Source organism: Magnolia sinica, chromosome 11, assembly GCF_029962835.1.
Source record: "Magnolia sinica isolate HGM2019 chromosome 11, MsV1, whole genome shotgun sequence".
Taxonomy (NCBI): domain Eukaryota; kingdom Viridiplantae; phylum Streptophyta; class Magnoliopsida; order Magnoliales; family Magnoliaceae; genus Magnolia; species Magnolia sinica.
Window position 1 is genome coordinate 6,274,691 of NC_080583.1, and position 6,962 is coordinate 6,281,652.

Consider the following 6,962-nt stretch of genomic DNA (forward strand, 5'->3'; position numbering starts at 1 on the left):
CCTAGTTTTTTCTAAAATGAATGCATGAATCTTACCTAATTGCTACTAAATTGGTATATAAATCATTTCCCTCAATTTTCTAACCCAAGGTGCGCCATGAGTTGGGCGAAACGTCATAAGGTGCGAACTATTATTCTTAGGTGTCCTAGCACCAATTTTAGTGTGGATTTAATGATTATGAATGTTTGGATGATGTGCTTGAGTAATATAAAGGGAACCTAGTCAAGACCCTACATGATTAGGTCCTCCTAAATTCCATGAAATGACCGAGTGTTATTTATTTGTTCTTCAACATGATTGTGCTTGATTTTTGTGTGGCATGTTCATCTCATATATGATTTTAGTATAACCTTCCCTGTGACATGCATGATTGCATAAATCCTTATTGTATGTTTGTGCTAGCATTCATCCTTATTGTATGTTTGTGCCATGAATCATGTATAGCTCTTGAATTCTTCGCTAACCTTATACAACACATATACACGTTCACTTCGTAATATTAAAAAAAAATATGAATTTATATGTTTGATGTATGAGTGCACGACATCACTTGTGTTAGATGATAAATTCTAATTTGTTGAAGTGTTATTGAATACCATCAAATCCCTAGGTTGGCTAGGAAACAGATGTGAGAGAAGGTGGTCCTGTTGGTAGGACTATCTTGAGGCTAGACCAGTGGATTTGAGCGGATGCGAATGGGCGACAGTAGTTGGATTACATGAGTCGCTTGTACCCGATGTTGTCAGACACGTTCTCTCATGGTCTAGTCCCACTACTGACCAACCATATTTGTTAACTATGTCTGCTTACGTCTATATGAAACCTGGAACACCCTTTCGCCCACTGAAGCCCATCGATAACCATTTGAAACTAATTCACTGTCTCGAGAGCCGGGCATGGTGGAATGTGACACTATGTCTGAGCTGTCGGCCTACGCTGGGGTGACTGGCCGTAGTAACCGCGAGCGATCCCACTTCTTAGCACTCCCCATGTGTTTGAAATCGGGGATGGGAAACCCGATGGGATCAAGGATCGCAGGGTCCTGACCTCGCACGTTGAGGGGCCTTGGCCTCTCAACCAGTTGAGGATATTGATATCGTGGGGTGTATTAGTTTTCTTAATCTGTTGGTTGAACGGAACTAATTAAAAACTCGGCTAACACGATCACGATCGCATTGCACTAATTAGGTTGGCGACTCGGCAGTTGAGGTTGCAATGAGAGAGTGTTGGTTATGCGCTATCATTAGACGAAGTCGCTCGAGGGAGTATTGCTGAGAGGTCATACATCATATCATATATCATGCATATGCATTAACAAGGCTAGTTAGGAATTTATGAATGTTTGTCTTTCATTAAATCCATCATATATTTGATTCTTGTTGTAACTTAAGGCTAATAGCACTCACTAAGTTGATCACTCGCTCACACTATGGGATGGTGTTTTAAAACACCAACCAGACTCTTCAGTAGCCGCAGGTGATGCCAAGTTCGATGAGCCGTGCGGCGAGAGCTTTGATGAGGAGGACGAGCGGTCCTACTTCCAGCTGATGAGCGGTTCGCTGTAGATTTCGCAACCGGACTTGGATTGCTGAGTAGGGGACTCAACATGCTATTCTTTTGGATATGTCATTTTTTTTTTTTGTATTTTGCCGGGCGACGCCTAGGGCGACCCGTTGATATATTTTGTAGACTTGTGAACATTAGCTGCTTTGATTTCAATGGACTAGTTATAATTGTGATTCACGTTCCAAGCAATTCCATACTGCTCGTTAAACCGGATTAAACACAAAACAGTGAAATTTGGTTGTAAGTCACACCCAGGAAATTGAAGGTCGAGTTCCTACACGGCCCCTGAAAACCCGGGGTGTTACAATACCCATGATCTACCGTTGTTGGATCCCCGATTAACCTAGTCCTCAATTGGAAGATCGAACAACCAATCACATCCTACTGATCATTCACCTTGATTGTTTGTCCATACGAATAATCACAAGTATTTATCTTTTATTTATTTATTTACTTATTTTTTTTATCTATTGATTGTACAAAAGTTTAAATACAAATGAATACAATTTCCATTATTAGCCTTTAGTTTGAAATCTTTTGTCCATAATTATTTTATTGAAAAGTATGAGGCCTACTATCGTTGTTGAAAGAAAAGTCCTTAACGCAAGGATAAAAGAGTTCATTCAGAAGGACTAACCTTGCCCTTATAAAATCGCTTGATCATTGTAATTATGGGTAGTCGACGAAGGCGGTCAGTCCCACAAATTCAGTCTTAATTGATCCATCTTAGCATCGGGGTCACCAAAGTTCAATCAAACTTGAGTCGAGTACGACTCCGACACCTTGCACTTCTTAATCGCGCATGTTAACTAAATATAACCATTCGTTAACATATGTGGCCTATTTGATTGAATTGTGTAAAAAAATGTTGAAATATAAATTAGAATATAATGAAAGAAATAGAGAAATTTAATATAAACTATCAATATATGGGTCCAAATATTGACTTGATTCATTCGTATCTCAAGGCTGATTTATATTTATTTATTTATTATTTTTTATATTTAGCAAGCGGAAGAGAATGGAGATGAAAACTATCTACTATATACGATGAACTTACATATCTATAATTCAACACTAAGATTCAAACCCATAAATATTAAATAAATCTTCAAGTCTCAACACTAACATGCTTCACAAAAATATTTTTCAATAGGATAGTGCAAAAAAGGCAAAGATGAGAGCATAATGATATAGATAGCTTGAGTTGTGTGTCCACACACTTCCACGTGTTAATTTGAAGTACCAAAGCATACAAATAGGCCTCTAAAACACTATTCTCGTGGAGATGTGAACTTTTTTTTTTTTTGGCAAAAATCCCCCTCTGAAACATAATTCATATCAATTATTTATGAAAAATTTTCACATATGATATATTTTTTTATTTTATATATGAAATTAGTTTTTTTTTAATTCACAAATATTCCATGTTTCGCTGATAATGTATAATTTTATCACCTCCAACAAAATTGAACTTATATATATTTTTTTCTTCTTTAATCTCTCTTGTATGTGTTTTTTTTTTTTTGGTTAGCTTGTAGTACACCCACTATCAGTTCATACTTCACTGTTGGCCACCACCACTAGGGAATCGATAACAAGACCTCAGTGTTGAAACGAGCTATCTTTATCTACCACTTGAGCTATGGATCAGGGTGTATATTTGACAAATGCTCAAATGCTCTCATAACATTATAAGTAGGTTGTACACGAGCCAAGCTAGCTCGAAAAGCTTGCCTGGCTTGGCTCGATCTGGCTCGACTTGACTCAACTCGAACGATGAATCAAGATGAGTCGAGCTTTATATGACCCAGCTCGTTTTGAAAACAAGCCAAGTTCAAACATAGTGGAGTCTGACTTGACTCAACTCGAACTCGGCTTGGCTCGAAGTTCGAGCTCGGCTCGAATTGAATATATTATTATATATATTAATGTATATTATATAATATTTAAAAGATAAAATATAAAACCCCAACGTACCCTTCCATCCCTCTCATACAATTTTCCTTCCTTACCTAACTTGTCGCGCTCGAGCCCCCCCCCCCCCCCCCCCTCTCTGTCTCCACTTGGCTACTCACTTGAGCTTGACTCAGTGTTTACTCGGCTTGTCTCAGCGTACGGCTTACACACACACACACACACTCTCTCTCTCTCTCTCTCTCTCTCAGTATCAACAACTAAGTACCATCTATGGTTTTTATCTAATATTATATATATGCGTGTGTATTATTAATTAAATATTTGATTTAGAGGTTGGGTCAGATTGCTGGGTTAAGTCAGGTGCGGGTTGCGGGTTGGTAGCAAGCTCGACTCGACTTGAGGTAAGCTGCCTTGACTCGATCTATTAGCTCGCCTCGAGCTCGACTCGAAAGTTTGGGCAAACAAACCAAGCTTCAATAGTAAGCTCGAGTTTGAGCTCCAACTCGAGAAAAGCACGGACAAGTCAAGCTAAGCTTGGCCCACCTTGACTCGACTCAGCTCGATGTACAACCCTAATTATAAGTTATAGAGTTATTAGTTACATTGTTAATATAATCTATTGGTCTAGGCCGTTCATTAGGTCCAAGACATATTCTACGGTCTATCATGAAAACATCATGTTGATCTAGCCAATATTAACCACTTGATCAATGGCTCTAAATACGGACAATCAAGTTCATTTATGTAAAAATAGGTATTTGATCCATCTATTTGCTCGGGACCATTGTAGATTGATTATGATTCTAAAGAACCACCTTTGTTAGGCAACCATAACCATCCCATCCATTGCTTCGGAAAAGGATGGCTATAAAAAGGATGGTTTGGATCATTCAATCAATGTGGTCTTTGTACCGTGGCTCATGAAATGTGTTCATAACTTAATGGACGGTTCAGATTGATCATCGAACTCTCTAAGTGAACCTATGCAGCTAGGAGCACTGTAACTTACGGTGCTTTTAGTGTACAAGAGCTTGTCTCTGTTTATTAGGCTCGTTAGTTGGGAACGCGGATTAGCTAGCGAGTATCGCTGCTGAAGTGACGTCACCACATTCTGTGGGACCCACAATGATGTATGTGTTGTATCCACACCATTGATCGATTTGGAGAGATCATTTTAGGGCATGAGGCAAATAATGAGGCAGATCCAAAGCTCAGGCGGACCCCACCACAGAGAACAGTGGGGATTGAACGGCTACCATTAAAAATTTATTTGGGCCCCAGAAGTTGTAGATCAAGCAGATATTTGTGTTTTTCCTTATACAATGGCTTTTTTAAGTTATTAACAGGCTGGATCTCAAATAAACATCATGGTGGGCCTTAGGAAGGTTTCAACGGTGCGTGTCACTATCCCCACTGTTTTCTATGGTGTGGTCACTTTGAAATTTGGATCTGCCTCGTTCTTTGGCTCATGCCCTAAAATGATCTCTCCAAATTGATGGATGGTGTGGATACAACAAATATGTCATGGTAGGGCCCACAGAACGTGGTGACGTCACTTCAGTAGCGAGACTGCTACCGACAGGTGCAGTAGCTAATCGGCGTCCGTTAGTTGGACTGTTTTCTATCCAATCTCGGTCTGAAAATTAGAACTTCGGCTCGAACCTACGCCACTCTCATGACGGGTCAAACCCATCGTTCCCCTGTGGTGTGGCCCATCGGAGTCGTGGATCTGGTCGAGTTTTGTCCTGATGGCCTAGCATCGAAGATGGACGGAGTGGATTTTATTCATACAAAATGGTGGGTCCCACAGATTCTGCACAAGACAGGTGCTGCAGAAGATTCCGGTCCCGATCTTACACGGCAGGCAGGCAAGTCATGTGCGAACGAGAGAAAAACTTTGGTACTCTGGCGAAGTGTCATCGACGATACTCAGGCACTTATAAATTACTAACAATTTACGTACGTTGGATATAATTAATTCAAGTTAAGCTGTCCAAACTATGCACCATAGTTTCGATGTATCACGAAACAAAAGTCACGCATTTGATTATCTGACTATCAGATTGTTTGACATTTATTGAATCAAAAGCTACGTGTACCGTTTCTAAGTGCCTGCGTATCAAGCGTCACACGTAGCCGGAGCATCAATTAGCTGCCCAGTGAGTAATTCCAGGTGCACTTCAGCAGTGACCGCCTGACCGGAAGCGGGCCACATGGGGCAAATCTTGATGTATGGGTTTTATCCAGGCCGTCCATTCATTTTTCCAGATCACGTTAGCTCACTGTCCTAAAAATGAGACATATACAAGGCTCAAGTGGACCACACCACTTGAAGCAGCGGTAATAATGATGCCCACCGTTGAAACCTTCCTGCGGTCCACCATAATGTTTATTTTCCATTCAACCTGTTCATAAGGTCACATAGACCTGGATGAAGAGAAAACACAAATACCAGCTTAATCTAAACTTCTGCAGCTCCCAAGATATTTTTAATGGTTAGCGTTCAATCCCAACCGTGTGGTCCACTCGAGCCTTATATCTGGCTAATTTTTGGGTCCATGACTAAAATAATCTGAAAAAATGGGTGGACGGCGTGGATAGAACCCATACATCAAGGCGGGCCTACAGATTCACTACCTGGACGGTCTCGTGCAGGTAGGAACAGGACGCAATCAGCTTCCGCAGAGATGCACCTTTCTTGAACACGAGCTAGTCATTTCTGGAAATTTGTAATACGTGTACCAGATCCAGGCCATTCATCACGTGGGTACTGTGGTTTGGATTCCTTATCCAGAACGTCCGGTTGGTATGGTCATCAGCCATTAGTAAGATGTGGACCTTTGATCAGACTATGGTTAGCCGTCCATTCCACTTGACAGCTGATTGCAGCCTCATTTTGGAGAACGTCACTTAATAGCGCGAGACGCGCGAGTGAGACTGAAGTGGCGAATCACGTCACATGTGCCATGTTTTTAAACAAGTGCAAGATCGGAGCCAATAATTAAATAGGAATCACTAGGAAAAGATCTCCTTCTTAGATAGGATCAACCCCATCATCAGGTGGGCTAAAATCTCATGACAGGAAAGTACCGTGGTCTATATTCAATAAAGTAACATGTGTGACCAGATTATAATTTCAGAACGACCATATTCACATAGTGACACACCTATTACACGTCCCGGATCTCCCACTTGTTCCTGAAATTCTCTCGTGCGACGTGAAGCATCTATTCCCTCTGGAAGTGCGAATTACTTGAAATTTCAATCAGGTCACGTGCCCTCTCCTCGACGGCACGTGTTGTTTCGTTTTTGAATTCTGAAGCGGGCGCCTTTTTCTCCCAAAAGCCAAATTCATTTCGTTAGCCCCCTTTCTTCATTACCCCTTTCATCTTCTCATTTCTTATCTTCTCGTCTTCCCATTTTCTCACTCACAATCTCTCCAAATTCCGTTTCTGTCCCTTCCCTCTCTCTCTGTC